We start from the raw sequence: 17,086 nt of genomic DNA on the forward strand, positions 1-17,086 counted from the left end.
AAAGTTAGAAGTAAACCAAATAATTTTGGTTAGACCACAACTGTGAGAGGGGCGGCCAGTAAACTACTTGCCCATCTCTCGAATCTAAATCAAGCAAAAACCTCGAGATCAATTCCAATTCTTGACACAAAGGTTAAACTACCGTTAAATTAGCGTAATTTTTCCTTGGCCAAATTCACCAAGAATCTAGTTGGAAATTCAGTCAATGATGGGTAGATTACCCTGATGAGAGATCAATGATTCTCATTAGGAGAATCTGGATTATGGGAAAAGGGTTCTATGGAATCAAACTCGAACTAGGAATTCTACTTGCATAGAACCTCTGTTTTCTTTTAAAGGACTATTTTACACCGCCAGAATGCTAGAGGAAGCATTTGGTATGTGATTAACTAAGGAGAGACTCGTTGCAACAGTTGGCGGGGAGTCGTGGCGATCCCTGAGTGAAGTGCTAGGACACTTAAGTAGGATCCTAGAGGGTTCTGACTAGGTGATGCTACAGGCTCGCGGTTGATAGGACACCCATGCATACGTCGAGGAAGATATGGATGAACTGAAAGGAATTACTTTTGTGAAGTGAATTTTGATATTGGATCTCATTGGTTGACCAGCTGGTCTTCAATGGAGAGTCCGGATGATATATTTTGTAAAACAATGGACTCAATATTTTGGAGAATTATGATTAGTAATACTATGATTTCATTGAAAGATTGTTTTAAAGACAATCGAATTTGTTAAAATGGTAATTTCATATTGTTTTAAAGATTGTTTTAAAGACAGTCGAATCTGTTAAAATGGCAATTTCATATTGGGTGTGTAAGTGGTATGACTATCTTGAATTTTTCTTGAAGCATCGGCTAGGGGACCAGGGAACTCTTTTCCTCGATACCTGGGCAAAACATAACCAATTTTTCATAAAGGAATCCCACCAATACAGTGGTTGGGCAGTTGGCTAACAGCTGGATCGGGGGATTCCTACGATACAAATAGTTACGATTAAGTTACGTTAGTTAGATTAAGTCCTAGAGGAAGACCCTTGTTCTGTGGGAGGGAATCAACGGCGGCTGTGCCTTGCTAAAGGGGGAAAAAGTGGTGATTCTATGGACCAAGTGCAAGTCTCTTCCTTGATCTAACCATGTGACTTTCAGGTTCGGTCGGATAAGTTTGGTTAGTTAAGACTTTGACTCGTTAGATCAATTCTCACGTTAGATGATTTTCCTGGTGGAATTGCCCGTGGCTTCCAGGGGCAAGGGAAGTTTTTCCGGGTTCAGTTTCAGAGGAACCATCGGGCTAGTCTCTTGTCTGGATATCCATGGGTGAGGCCCTGAGTGTGGATCCCTATCCAGCATAAGAGGTTGATGCTGCTTCCGCCGCCTGCACCCTCGGAAGGGGCAGGGGTCTCACAAAAGGAGTCCCCTTAGAGTAGGATCCACCCCGACTCAGATTACAGTCCAATAAAATACCACAAAAGTAGACCAAAGTTTAAGAAAACTCTTGCCACAAAGGTTTAAGGTTGTCGATGAATGTAAATTACTTTATTAAACTCATTAAGAGACTTTCCTAATCTTCTTATATTCAAATCAAACGAGCCCCCTTAGACTAGGATGGACTCCAACTTAAGATCCACTCCTTCAAAATACCACAAAAAGTACAATATAGTTTAAGACAACTCTTACCATAAAGATTTTAAGTTGTTGAGAACATAAAATTTAATAAATTCATTAAGAGACTTTCTTCTTCTATTCAAATCAAAGGAGCCCCCTCTAAAGAAAAACTATTTCACGAAAAACATCTCTAATATTGGTTTCACAAGACCTTTCATTCAAAACCCAGACTTCCTCAATGAAAATCATGAATCTCATATCTCGAGTGATCCATCCATCAAATACAAATCAAAACGAATTTCTAACTTATTTCTAGACGATTTTAGGTCTTAGGGAAAACTTCTCTAAATCGGGTGGGTATCCCTTCTTCGTATTGAGGAAATGGGAATGGTCACAAGTCTTTGGCGCTTAATTTATGATTCAAGAGATGGGCAGGCATCTAATTATCCCACCTTTCTCAAGTGGTCATGGCCTAGTCTCGGGGGTGCACTTCTAAAAAATCATATGTATCACATGCGTTCAAGGGGCATTTAAAAAACCCCTTAACTAAAATTTCCCCCCCAATAAAACCACCCCTCTTTACTTATGAACTAATAGGTTTTTTTTTGAAGTTGAATTAAAATACCCCTCCTGTTATTGTAATCCTATTAAAATACCCCTCCTATTATTGTAATCCTATTAAAATTTTTCAAAAATTTGAATTAAAATACCCCTGTGTTTTGATCGCATGTGGTACACTAAATTTTTTTAAGGTGGACCCCCCAGGGTCTAGTACCAAAATGCTTGAATTTATTCCTAGATTGATTTCCTATTTCTATCTTGGAAAATTTTACCATAACTGGACAGTTTTTCAATTTAAATTCAATAATTAAGAAACTAGAAAATAAGTATTCGTACTTATAGCTAATATCAAAAATAAGAATTTCTCTCCTTCTCCTTTTCCAAGTAATTTCATAAATATAACATCTTAGAATTTATATAAAAATAAACATGAGAATTTCCTATACATATTTCTCAATTTATCTCATAAAATAAATGTGAATTCTAATCGCATGGATAAACATCCAATAATATGAAAATTCATTCTACTTTGGATAGAAAAGAACTATAAAGAATTCTATTCATGAATAATGGAATTTAAACATGGATATTTCTTTTCTAAATTAACCTTCAATAAATATGCATGCATCATTTCATTAAAATATTCGCATGAAAATATTCTTAAACATTCTCTTTTCCATTTAAACCTAGGCATCAACATGCCATAAATATATACATATGATGAAACATTCTCTTTTACCTAGAGGTTCTTGAATGCCTCCAAAGATCGAGGAGTCATTTGGATCCATTGCCTTCTAGTCTTGATGCCCTTGATCTACTGAGAGGTTAGAGAATCTGTTGATGTGGGTGGAATATTCTTGGCATATGCCCACAAAGCATTGGATATCGTAAGATGTTTGTGGTATCTCCCAATTGACTATCGGCCACCTTGGTTGGGTCACGTCGAATGCCCCGGGATTGATTATGTATCCAAGGTAGTGAACCTCGAATTGAAAAAACTCTGACTTCTTCTCATTGACATAAAGCCCACCATTGCTTTCTAGCAACTTTAAAACTTTCTCCACATCAATGTCATGTTGTTCAATCATAAGCTAAAAATACCAATATGTTGTCCAAAAATATGAACACACACTTTCCAATCAAGCCAAAATATATGCATCATCATGCGGTTGAATGTGGCCGGGGTGTTCATTAAGCCAAAAGGCAAGACCACAAATTCATAGTTGGGCCCATTCCATATGGAAGGCTATCTTGGGGATATCCCACTTAACAATCCTAACTTTGTGGTACCCACTCTTCAAATCTAATTTCAAGAACACCTTGGCCCCATTCAGTATCTCGAGAATGTAATCTATTCGAGGCATCAAAAACTTGCTCTTAATAGTTCGGTTATTGAGTGCGTGATAATTGATCCCAAACAATCAGGGAAGAACTATCTTTTTTCCTAGAACAAGTAGGATCGAGGCTGCAAATGGCAACACACTTGTGCATATGAAGACAAATTGTAATAGCTCTTGGAGTTGGCATTCCAACTCTGATTTCATTGCCTTGGACAGGCAATATGGGAACTTGCTTGGGGGATTCGAGCTTGGGAGGAGGTCTATCTTGGGGTGCTCTGGCCTAGATGGTGGGAGCTAGGGAGGGAGATTGTCCCAAAGAAAAATCTTCTAGAACTTATCATGGAGAGCCTAGTACTTCTCAAAAGCATTGGCCACCATCTGCGCAGTCTTGATATAAATCATTATACATTGTGCGCCTTATTGTAATTCTCGTTTAGCCTGCAATTAGCTTATGAGAGGAGAGTTTGTGATTCCTGGCTCACTCGGGCTTTGGACACATTTTGAGGAATCCAAAAAGTGTGCCTATCCCAAGCAATGTCTAGTTGGAACTTGTGAAACCATTGAATTCTCAATATTATGTTTTCTCCAACAAGAGGGGCAACCACAAAGTCTTGCACAAACTCTATACCCTTAGATTAGCACTTTGAGCTTCAAAATTTAAGCACATCATCATGCCTGTGATGATAAATCCCTCAACCTTCTTGTCTCTACCAAAGTCAGTAGGAACCGGGCTCGTGTGAGCAGCCTGTTTCGTTACCACATCCTCTATGCTACCCACCACTGTCAAACAAGATAATGGCTCTCTAGCCACTTATGTAGCCAAACCTCTTGAGCAATTAGTTGCACTCCTACTCCTAGTCTTGGGCACCCTTTTTCTCATCTTTGATCTCCCAATGACTAACGATTGCACCAACCAAAGAACTGGAGTCCGAAGAACTAGGGATTCTTCACATACACATCCATATCCATTCTTCACATACACATTCACATCCATTTTTGACATACACATCCATATCCATTCTCATCACATACACATCCACATCCATCCATTCATTCACATCTATCTGATTCACATCACATCTATTCACATCACATTACATCCATCCATTCATTCACATCTATCTGATTCACATCTATTCACATCACATCTCATTTCTATGCAAGTTTTCGGTTTGATTTTCTTTTGAATACAAGGAGTATTTCTTGAATCGGTATCCCCAAAACTTCTTGATCGGAGTTCTGAATTTCATACCAGAATTCCTCGAATTCAGATAAGGATGTGGATGTACGTATGTGGATGCGGATGTATGAATGAGGATGTGAAAATGGATGTATGCATGTAGATGTGGATGTATGGATGTGAATGTGGATGTGGATTGGATGTATGATGTGGATGTACGAACATGGATGTGTATGTAGAATAATGAATGTGAATGTGTATGTGAGATAATGTGTCGTCGATATGAGTGAATGGATGAGAATGAGTACACATATGAATGGAATGTGGAATAAGTAATGTGGACCGAGGAGGGATAATGTGGAAAGACGAGAGTTCGATATAGAAACTGTATTTTGTGAACTGTTTGTAAATGACTGTTTTATGTCAAGAATACTGGGGAAGCATTTTGACCGTCTTGTGGATTAAGGTCATGGAGACCTAATTGATAAAGTCGCAACTGCTGACGGAGAGTCAATGGAGGACGTCTCGCGTAGCAAGGTCGACCGAGGTCTTGACCAGCCTCGGTTCGATTTAAATGGTGAGCTTCCAGTACGGTGGATGAGGGAGCAAGGAAGCGGCCTATGAGTGAAGCGCTAAGTCACCTGCGACGAAGGATCCTAGAGGGTGCTGACCATACGGTACTCGGGCTCTGGGTCACCGAAGATACCCACACGTGCATCGTGAAAGATATTGGAATAAGGAGTAAGAGTTGTTTTCTGAAACCGGGCATGGATCTCGTTGACTGACCTTGCTAGTCCTCAACGGATGAGTCCATGGCTCTTTTATATGGATCTGTTGGTTGATCTTGCTGATCTCCCACGGAGATTCCATTTTATTATGTGAATATATTGCGGTTACTATGAGCTAGGAACTATCGAAAAGGCCCCTGAATAGGTGGTGAGCGTTCTGGTTGCCAATGATGCCATAAGTACACCGATGAATGAATGATTAGATATATGGATTCAACCAGAGATTTTGAGGATAGTGATCAATGAAATAATGGTTTCATTAAAGGATTGTTTAAAGTTAGCTTATGCTGAGAAAAAGGCAATTTCATATTGGGTGCGTAAGTGGTGTGACTAGTTTTAAGTTTACATAAACTTCCGGCTAGGGGGCCTGGGAACTCTTTTCCCTGGTACCCGAGACAAAACCTAACCAAATTCCTAATTGGATCCCATCACTACAGTGGTTGGGAGGTTGGCTAACCCATGGGACTGGATGGGGTTAGGCTAGACTGATGGATCTGTAAATCGAGACTCAATTTTTGTTATTACGATAGATAAAGTAAATCCCGGATAGTAATTGTTCTATGGATAGGAATCAACGGTTGTGCCTCTTGATGTGGGGAAAAAAGCGTTGATCCCAATGATCCAAGTGCAAGTTTCTTCCTTGATCTGACCGAGTATCTTTATAGGTGCAGTCGGATCAGCTTGATTAGTAATGGTCTTGAGACTACGTTAGAGTAAAAAGTTATCCTGGTGGAATCGCCCGTGCTTTCTGGGCAAGAGAAGTTTTTTCGAGTTCGGTTTGGAAGAATCAAGGAATTAGTCACCTGTCCGGATATCCGTGGGTGAGGCCCCGAGTGTGGGACCCTATCCCGCACAAGATGTGCTACTTCCGCTGCTAGCACTCCGAATCCGTTGCACGGTGGGGACAGGGATCTCACAGTCTCAAACTTAGTTTCAGATTTGGCGGGAGTTTTGAGTGTATTTTTCTAAACTGGTCACACCTTCTTTCCCCAAAACTGACGAAAGAGTTTGGTCTTGGTTATAGTCTGATTCAAGGTTCGAGTCGGATAAGATATTTCTTGATCTATCTTTCTCGAAAAGGTTTGATAATTCAGTTACTGTTTTACTGAATTTCTTTCTTTGAATATTCACTTAACTGATTTCTAAATTAGTTACGAATTCCAATGAGGAATAGATTAATCATTTATCTGAATATTTCGATCTCAATAGATTTCCTGAATTCTCTTTTTATAATCCGTGTGAATATAAAACGATACAAATTTCTCTCTTAGAGTATTTAATTATTCATTTATCAAATACTCATAGAATTTAAACATAGAATTTAAGAGAATTCTAATTTTGATATAAAAATTCTTTATGCATCTATTTATGCATAAAAATCAACTTCAATGGGAATAAGTCTTTTATAAAAAAATCCTTTTATGCATCTATTTATGCATAAAATCAAATTTAATAGGAATAACACTTTTAAAATAAAAAGAATTTCTTTATGCATCTATTTATGCATAAAAATCAATTTTTATAAAAATAACGCTTTTATAATAAAAATTTCCTTTATGTATCTTTCTATGCATAAAAATCTAATTTAATAAGAATAACACTTTTGTAATAAAAAAATTCCTTTATGCATCTTTCTATGCATAAAAATCAAATTTAATGAGAATAACACTTTTGTAATAAAAAAATTTCTTTATGCATCTTTCTATGCATAAAAATCAAATTTAATGAGAATAACACTTTTGTAATAATAAAAAAATTCCTTTATGCATCTTTCTATGCATAAAAATCAAATTTAATGAGAATAACACTTTTGTAATTAAAAAAATTACTTTATGCATCTTTCTATGCATAAAAATCAAATTTAACAAGAATAAAACTTTTGTAATTTAAAAAATTCTTTTATGCATATTTCTACGCATAAAAATCAAATTTAATGAGAATAACACTTTTGTAATTAAAAAAATCCTTTATGCATCTTTCTATGCATAAAAATCAAATTTAATGAGAATAACACTTTTGTAATTAAAAAAATTCCTTTATGCATCTTTCTATGCATAAAAATCAAATTTAATAATTAATATCAGTGATATCCATGCACATTCATAGGTGAATATGTACATGGAGTAATTAGAATATTTCTTTTAGATGCAAAAATGGTGGGAATTACTCTTTTGGAATAACATAAAAATAAACTTTCTTTTCCACAAAATTCTGGAAAATTTTGCCATAACCTCCTTTGTATGGCTGACCATTTCTCATTTTTATCATTCTTATTTAACTTAAATTAACCCAAATTAGATTTTTAGAACTCTAATCTACATAATTTTCTAAATTCAAGAGAGTAAACAATAAGAAGAGTTTAATTAATCCTATTGTTAATCTTTCTAGGATTGAGAAAGGTTGGAATGTAAAGAGGAGAAGGGGGTGGCCTTTTTATCAAAGGCATAGCATTTGAATTTAATTCAACGTCTGCAAATCATAAAAATTAAGAAAACCATAGATTCTTCATTAAACAAGTAAGAAAATTAGCTTACATGAAGCTTGTAAGCTCTCCTTTGGCTTGAGGGATTGAGGGTTCTACTCTTGTTTAAAGCTAGAGTGGCCACCAATTCACTTTGGAGAGGATTAGGCAAAAAATAATTGAATTTTTAAAAAATTCAATGTAGATGGCTCAGGACAACAGGAGCAGAGTAACAGTGCATAAACACCATTAAGGTTTTACAAAGGGGGAGGCTTCTATTTATAGGAAAAAGTGAGCCTCTAACCAAGCAAACTGATTCTAGAATTTTCCAAATCAGTTTGGTTAATTTTGACCATTTTTGGGTCAGTTCAGCTTACTTTTTGGATCTAGTTTTGAAATAGGAGAGAGAGAGATGAAAATATCTCATTTTATTGATTAAAAATTGGGGGTAATGATGAGAAAAAGACGCCTACTTCATGAGGGGAGATCCCTATACTGAGGTGTCAAAATTCAGTTTTTTAATTCTTTTCTTTGGTCCTTATTCCACTCTTCATCTTATGTGAGCATTTACTCATTTTTGGGGGGGTTTTCTTTTATTCTTTAATTTATCTCCTCCCTACATTTGGATTAATCTTATTGGTCCATAGGAACCTTAATTGGACCATAATCTAAATTTTTTTGAAAATCTGGACCCTTAGGCTAAGGTCCTTTATACCTATTTTCAATTAATTCCAATTGCACACTGGAAAGTTCTTTCCAATTGCACATTGGAAAGTTCTTTTTGAATTTCTGTTTCAGGGGAAACCATTTTAGACACTAGGAGGATTTTTACCACACCACTAACTTTTCCATGGTAGTGTAGCATTATATGGTAGTGATGCGTGTGAACACACTTAGGACTGCCGAGGCACTTTGGGGTGTGTACTTATCTTTTGTATATGGCACACATTTGTTGATTCTAATCTAGTGAGTTTGTGTGCTCTCTCAAGCTTCTCTATCTTGTATGCTCTTTCAAGCTTCTCTATCTTGTATGTGTGCGTTGTTGCAACCCTAACTCTAATTCCAACAATTGGTATCAAAGCTTCTCTATCTTGTATGTGTGCTCTCTCAAGCTTCTCTATCTTGTATGTGTGCTCTCCCAAGCTTCTCTATCTTGTATGTGTGCGTTGTTGCAACCCTAACCCTAATTCTAACAATTGGTATCAAAGCTAGCTTACTTGACATTTGATCTAGTAGTCTGCCTCCCTCCTCATCACACGACCTTGTTTTTCTATTGAGATACCCTCTTAGGAGAAGAAGGTATATATTGTAGTGTGTTGTATACAACATTTTCGGGGTCCGCGGCACGATTCGGGCATGTTTTGGGCACCGCAAGGTTTCTACAGACGTTATGGAGAGGCGTCATTTTGGATTGGTTCTGCTCGATTTTGGGTGTTTGGGCTATGTAGTGGCAAAGATTTGGTGTGCAGCAGCATCTATAGTGTTTTCAACAACATCGACCATCATACTTTTTCCAATAACACTCTATTCTCTTCTATGTGTTATTTTTCATACACGTTGCAAGTGATTCAGTTAGTTGGTAGCCATCCGGGGTTGCATTTGGTGAACTTGCAATGTGTTGAAAGATTTTACATTTGGTAGAATTTCATGGCTGCTAGAAGTAGTGATGTATTCAACATGTTGTCTGCTGAGGACAAACTTGATGGGACTAACTGACCATTGTGGTCCTATATGATGAGGCATTTACTGGTTGCTAAAGGCCTTCGGAATGTGGTGAGTGGTAGTGAAACTCGTCCTATTTCACAACTACCAATGCAACTAGGTGTTGCAGGTACATCTGAAGTAGAATATGATATAGATGTGGCTCCTCCGCATGCACCACCAATACCTCCCACTGCTGCTGTAAGATTCCTCCCCAGTCTCTCAAGTTATCCAGCATCTTCCCCTGTAATCAATCCCCTCTTCAAAAATATAAAAGATCTTGTCTCTGCCTGTTTTGACATAGAGAGAGAAAATATTCTAGAGAGAGAATATTCAGATTTTGAATATTTTTAGATAGAAAAATTTCTCATATTATTAAAATGAATTTCCTTGAAACAGAAATTCAAAAAGAACTTTCCAATGTGCAATTGAAATTAATTGGAAATGGGTATAAAGGACCTTAGCCTAAGGGTCTAGATTTTCAGAAATTTTTGGATTATGGTCCAATTAAGGTTCTTGTGGGCCAATAGGATCAATCCATGTGTGGGGAGAAGATAAATCCAATTTGTAAAAGAAGATACCCAAAAATGAGTAAATGCCCACATAAGATGAAGAGTTGACTATGTACAAGGTTTATTAGTAAAAGACTATGAGTATTACTAAAAATATGAGATATTTTGGGTATAATGATTCCATTTTGACACATATGTAAGGAAGGGGAGTCCCTTCAATGAGACACCTACTTCACATGCTTAAATGAGTTTTAAACTAAAAAATAATGTGATATTTTTATCTCTCCTCTCTCTTGAACCAAACCAAATCAAAAAGGAACCAAACCGAATAAAGAAGGAACCAAACTACGTCCAAATCTAGTCCAAATTCAACCAAACTGAAATCTAGAAAATTCTAGAAATCAGTTAGCTTTGGTTAGAGCTTCCCTCTCCTATAAATAGAACATGAATCCTTTGAAAAAAATAGGAGAATTTTACTATATTAGAATTATGCTAAAATAATGCTAATTTTTACTATTCTCTAAAATTCTCTCGAAATTGGAGAAATTGGAGCTTCCCTCTTTCTTCAATCCCCATTGGTGGCTCCATCAACATACTAAACCAATTGATTGGTTGGGGGCATCTACCTTGAACAAAGAATCAAGCAATTTGTAAGGTAAATGGTGAATTTTGATCTTTTCTATAATTTCTCAATGTTTCTCTCTTCTCAACCCCTCTCAAGCTTGAGAAGCTTAATTGGAATGGTTTTTGAATGCTATTGAAGTTAATTGATGAATGGTAGTAAAGAATTACATAAATTGATGAATGCTATTGAAGTTAATTGAATTCTCTTGTATTCTATAAATAGATATGGGAAGTGATAGGATGTGATAAGAGGAGTATGAGATGTGATAGGATGTGATAAGATGTGTATGAGATGTGATAGGATGTGATAAGAGGTGTATGAGATGTGATAGGATGTGATAAGAGGTGTATGAGATGTGAGAGGATGTGCTAAGATGAGTTAGGATGTGATAAGATGTGTATGGGATGAGATAAGAAGTGTATCTGATGGCATAAGATGTATATGGGTTGTGATAGGGCGAGAATGGATGTGATGTGGATGTATGGATGTGAATGTGAATGTGGATGTGGATGTATGCATGTAGATGTGGATGTATGGATGTGAATGTGGATGTATAGATGTAGATACGGATGCGGATGTATGTATGTGGATGTGGATGTATGAATGAGGATAGATGTATGCATGTATATGTGGATGTATGGATGTGAATGTGAATGTGGATGTGGATGTATGCATGTAGATGTGGATGTATGGATGTGAATGTGGATGTATGGATGTGGATGTATGGATGTAGATACGGATGTGGATGTATGTATGTGGATGTGGATGTATGAATAAGGATGTGAAAATGGATGTATGTATGTAGATGTGGATGTATGGATGTGAATGTGGATGTGGGTGTGGATGTATGTATGTGGATATGGATGTGTTTGTATGAATGCGGATATGGGATTGGATGTATGATGTGGATGTACGAACATGGATGTGTATGTAGAATAATGAATGTGAATGTGTATGTGAAATAATGTGTCGTCGATATGAGTGAATGGATGAGAATGAGTACACATATAAATGGAATGTGGAATAAGTAATGTGGACTGAGGAGGGATAATGTGGAAAGACGAGAGTTCGATATAGAAGCTGTATTTTGTGACCTGTTTGTAAATGATTGTTTTATGTCGAGAATGCTGGGGAAGCATTTTGACCGTCTTGTGGAGGTCTTGACCAGCCTCGGTTCGATTTAAATGGTGAGCTTCCGGTACGGTGGATGAGAGACCAAGGAAGCGGCCTATGAGTGAAGCGCTAGGTCACTTGTGAAGAATCCTAGAGGATGCTGACCATACGGTGCTCGGGCTCTGGGTCGCCGAAGATACCCACACGTGCGTCATGGAAGATATTGGAACAAGGAGTAAGAGTTGTTTTCTGAAACCGGGCATGGATCTGGTTGATTGACCTTGCTGGTCCTCAACGGATGAGTCCATGGCTCTCTTATATGGATCTGTTGATTGATCTTGCTGATCTTCAACAAGGATTCCATCTCAATTTTTATATGTGAAAATATTGCCGGGTACTATGAGCTAGGAACTATTGAAAAGGCCCCTGAGTGAACAGGTGGTGAGCGTTTTGGTTGCCAATAATGCCATAAGTACACCGATGAATGAATGATTAGAAATATGGATTCAACCAAAGATTTTGAGGATTGTCATCAGTGACATAATGGTTTCATTAAAGGATTGTTTTAAAGTTAGCTGATGCTGAGAAAAAGGCAATTTCATATTGGGTGTGTAAGTGGTGTGACTAGTTTTATGTTTGCATGAACTTCCGGCTAGGGAGCCTGGGAACTCTTTTCCCTGGTACCCGGGACAAAGCATAACCAAATTCCTAATTGGATCCCATCACTATAGTGGTTGGGCGGTTGGCTAACCCATGGGACTGGATGGGGTTAGGCTGGACTGATGGATCCGTAAATTGAGACTCAATTTCTATTATTACGATAGATAAAGTAAATCTCGGATAGTAATTGTTCTATGGATAGGAATCAACGGCTGTGCCTCTTGATTGTTGAAATTTGAGCTAAATGATGAGCTATGGTGGATCATACACTAGAATCAACATGATTAACAAAGTGATTAAGAAATGATTAAGACGTAATTAGTGAATAATTAGCAGATAGATTAATGTAGGCATGGATACTCAAAAACCAGCAAATTCTCATTATAGTGTTTACATCAAGCATCAAATCCCATTGATTTCTCCATGATTCACTCTCTGAATATCTCCACCTCTTGCCTGATTCTCTCCACCTCTTCTCTTTTCCCTGATTATCTCCCAGAATAACTCCACACTCCTAAATTCCCTCATGCTACCCATTATTCTCTCCCAGTAGATTCTCCTAACCTTTTCACAGGTTCTTTCACAATTACATCTCCTCTTTTACAGCCTCTATCCAAGAGCTTGTTCCCACACACACCCTATTCACTTGTATATTTCAACACCTCCCCTCAAGTGAATAATCCTAGAACACCTAGACCCTATACCAAGTTTGCCTCCCTTTACTTGGCAGTCCGCGACCAGTGTCTACTCCTCCCCTCAAGTTATCTCAGCACACCTGGACCCTGTATCAAGTTTCTCTCTTACTTGACAGTCCGCGACCAGTGCCTCAAGTCCCTAAACTCCATAGTCCTTGACACTCTCTCTCTCTATGTGTCCAAGGCTACTATAAGTGCCCGCGACCTTGACTAAAGTGCTCACACATACATCTACCACGTGGCCTACATCATCGGTGGCTCAGAGGTGGTTTTACTTTATTGGGGCAGGTTACATTGGGTTGTGGGTTCTCTCTCTCTCTCTCTCTCAGAGATTTTCACATGGCTCCTCACTCTTTGGAGCCTCACATCTTCTCTTCTCTTCAGTCTTCTTGTCGTGGCAGCTTCTCTCCACGCGTCCGTCTCTTCTTCCAGTCTTCTCGGGGCAGCTTCTCTTCTTGTGGCAGCTTCTCTTCTCGTGTCCATGTCTTCCTTCAGATCTTCTTCTCGGTGTGGATTCTCTTCTTGGGAAGAGATATTCTTTTTTTTCCATGGCTGGGGCCATGAGCTCGTCCGTCAGGTCATTTTGCTCCATGTGAGCAACATGTTTCAATGATTTGCTGACAGTTCCTTTGGGCTTTTTATGTTTATTTTGTATCATTATGCAATGCAAACCCAAATTTATGCGGGAGGTCTTACCTCTTGTCTTAATCTGGACAAGGGCAGTGTCTGTTCCCATTTTTACACTGATAAAATGTGCCCAATACATAATGCGTAAAGCATTCATTCTCATGCACATTCCAAATGCAATTCTGGCTGTGAATAATCTTGATTTTGAGTGAGATTTACAGGCATTAACCAAGGGTTAAATGCAAAATGATGATTTTCACAATTTTATCAGCACAATTTTACCAGAAATTACACTGAATCAAGGGTAACCAATTTGTACGGGATGGTTGGAGTATCAAACCAACTCCGATTTGTAATTTGAAGTTATAGGGATCTGTATCAGATACCTAATGGTTAATTTGAACCCTCAATTGCACCAAAATACAGTGATTAGCACTGATTAATCACTGATTAGCAAATTAATGCTCTGGTTTGTGTGCAGAAAACAGAGTATGCGGGGAGCTCAGATCTGGTGCCTTCCACTTCAAATGAGCTCAAATGCTTTCAAAGGCATCAATAGCAATGAGTCTAGTAGAGGATTAAGCCAAGAAACACAAGATTTGACCAAATAATGAAAGCTTAATCTCTGTTTTACCAAAGTCACCTGCAGATTTGATGAAGAGCTTGGATCTCACTGTAGACTTGATGAAATTGATTTCTGTCTTCACCAGCTTGTAGAGCATGCTTGATTACCCCTTGTGCTAAAGGGAATTGAAGTAATTTGTTTGGAGCAAGTAGCAATGGCAAAAATACCTCAGAAAAACGGCGCCTGCAGAAACGGCGAAATCTCCCAAACGCGCTGGCGGTTTGCTACGTTTTTTGCATAGGCTTGAAGCTAAGGAGCTTAGCTAGCTATGGCTAGAAGCTTTTGCCCTAATTTGATGTGTGCTAGATGCTAGAGACCCTCCACTGGCTGGGGGTGAAGGGGAAGAGTGAAAACTCACTAAAAAATTGATTTTTTGCTAATTATCTTACTAATCCTGATTAATTCACTAATGGGCTCATAAATCTGGTTGATTCTAGGCATGGCTCTGATACCATGTTGAAATTTGAGCTAAATGATGAGCTATGGTGGATCATACACTAGAATCAACATGATTAACAAAGTGATTAAGAAATGATTAAGACGTAATTAGTGAATAATTAGCAGATAGATTAATGTAGGCATGGATACTCAAAAACCAGCAAATTCTCATTAGGGCTATGCCTCAATTTATAGTGTTTACATCAAGCATCAAATCCCATTGATTTCTCCATGATTCACTCCCTGAATATCTCCACCTCTTGCCTGATTCTCTCCACCTCTTCTCTTTTCCCTGATTATCTCCCAGAATAACTCCACACTCCTAAATTCCCTCATGCTACCCATTATTCTCTCCCAGTAGATTCTCCTAACCTTTTCACAGGTTCTTTCACAATTACATCTCCTCTTTTACAGCCTCTATCCAAGAGCTTGTTCCCACACACACCCTATTCAATTGTATATTTCAACATTGATGGGGAAAAAAGTATTGATTCCAATGATCCAAGTGCAAGTTTCTTCCTTGATATGACCGAGTATCTTTAAAGGTGCAGTCGGATCAGCTTGATCAGTAATGGTCTTGACTACGTTAGAGTAAAAAGTTATCCTGGTGGAATCGCCCGTGCTTTCCGGGTAAAGGAAGTTTTTTCGGGTCGGTTTTGGAAAAACCGACGGATTAGTCTCTTGTCCGGATATCCGCGGAGGAGGCCCCGAGTGTGGGACCCTGCCCCGTGCAAGAAGTGCTACTTCTGCTGCTAGCACCCCGAATCCATTGCGTGGTAGGGACAGGGATCTCACAGTTGGTATCAGAGCAAATTGGGTAATAAAGATCAACTGAGAAGCCAAATATGTCAAAAATTTATCAAGAAGCACAAAAAGGTTGTAATTGTGTGATATAATTCATATAATTTGATATTCAAACTCAAAATTCGTAAGTTAGTAATTGGGTCTTCAGATGGAAGTACCGCAATTGTATGGAACCCTGACTTGCTTGAGGCCTAGACATGATGGTATTTACCTTATAGTTCCAAGTATCATGACTACCCGTATATACCGAGGGTATAACTGCAGCTCTTTACCGGCAGTATATACGAGTAAATCTAAGACTTGAAATTATAAGCATTAATGCTATCCAGTTGATGAATTCGAATGTGGTTGATATGATTTTTAATTCTGTTTGAGAACTGATGAGTTGATTTGGATTCTGAATTGAAAAATGATGATCCGTGAAAATTGGTTGAAATGTGATAAGCTGAGTGAAACCACAATGATGATGAATGGGATGAGTCCCTGTGATGATATTCATAACTAGAATGATGATAATGATTTCAGCAAATCACTATGAGATTAGTGGATTGTGCTGTCAAATTGCTACTGTTAACACTTGACACGGTAGATCAAGTTAAGGGATGACAAATTGAGAACTTGCTTGACTGAAATTTCCGTGGAGGAATGTTCAGAAAGAAATTTTTTCGGTCTAATGGACCATTATCGTGTTAAAGATATGAATATGATCTGAATGAATTGTTATTTAATGATGAGTTCTATATAAGGGATATTTATCCCAGTATTCTGTTGGGTTGACCAGAATATAAGAACCCCAGAATAAATTGGATCTTAAGAAAAAGAGTTGTCCTCTACTTTGCGAGATGAGGACATCTCGCATTTTTTTTAAATTGGAGTAGAATGTAAGATTCCTCCCCTAGCCTTCGAGGTATACAGGAGTAAGAACCTTCCTTTCTGATCTTATAATTATTCTCTCTCAAAAATAAAAGAAAGATTCTGTTTAAAAAGGAAGACCCTTTCCCCAGAATACTTTCTCAGGAGCCTACCTGTTTTAAGGATTCAGAACGATGAGTTCAGAAGTGAGAACCGGTGTTTTGGATGCCAAGGTTTTGGTCATCAATTAAAAGACTGCCCGACTCCTGCCATGACAAGGGCACAGGAAGTCAAGAACCCCAAATTCAGAGACCAATCCCTTCATACCAGTCTAATCAGGATCCATCTTGCCCAAGCCAGGGTAACCCCAGAAGAACTCCAGCTCATCCATCTGCCTCTGTCCAGAATAACCTCAGAACTCCTTTCCAGAACTGGGGCAACCAAAGAGAAAGAATTCCGGCTCAGACTGCAGCAGCCAGAGCAGTCACAATTTCAGATGTAGT

The sequence above is a fragment of the Cibotium barometz genome, chromosome 32, assembly GCF_041138505.1.
Source record: "Cibotium barometz isolate CiBa-2024 chromosome 32, ASM4113850v1, whole genome shotgun sequence".
NCBI lineage: Eukaryota > Viridiplantae > Streptophyta > Polypodiopsida > Cyatheales > Cibotiaceae > Cibotium > Cibotium barometz.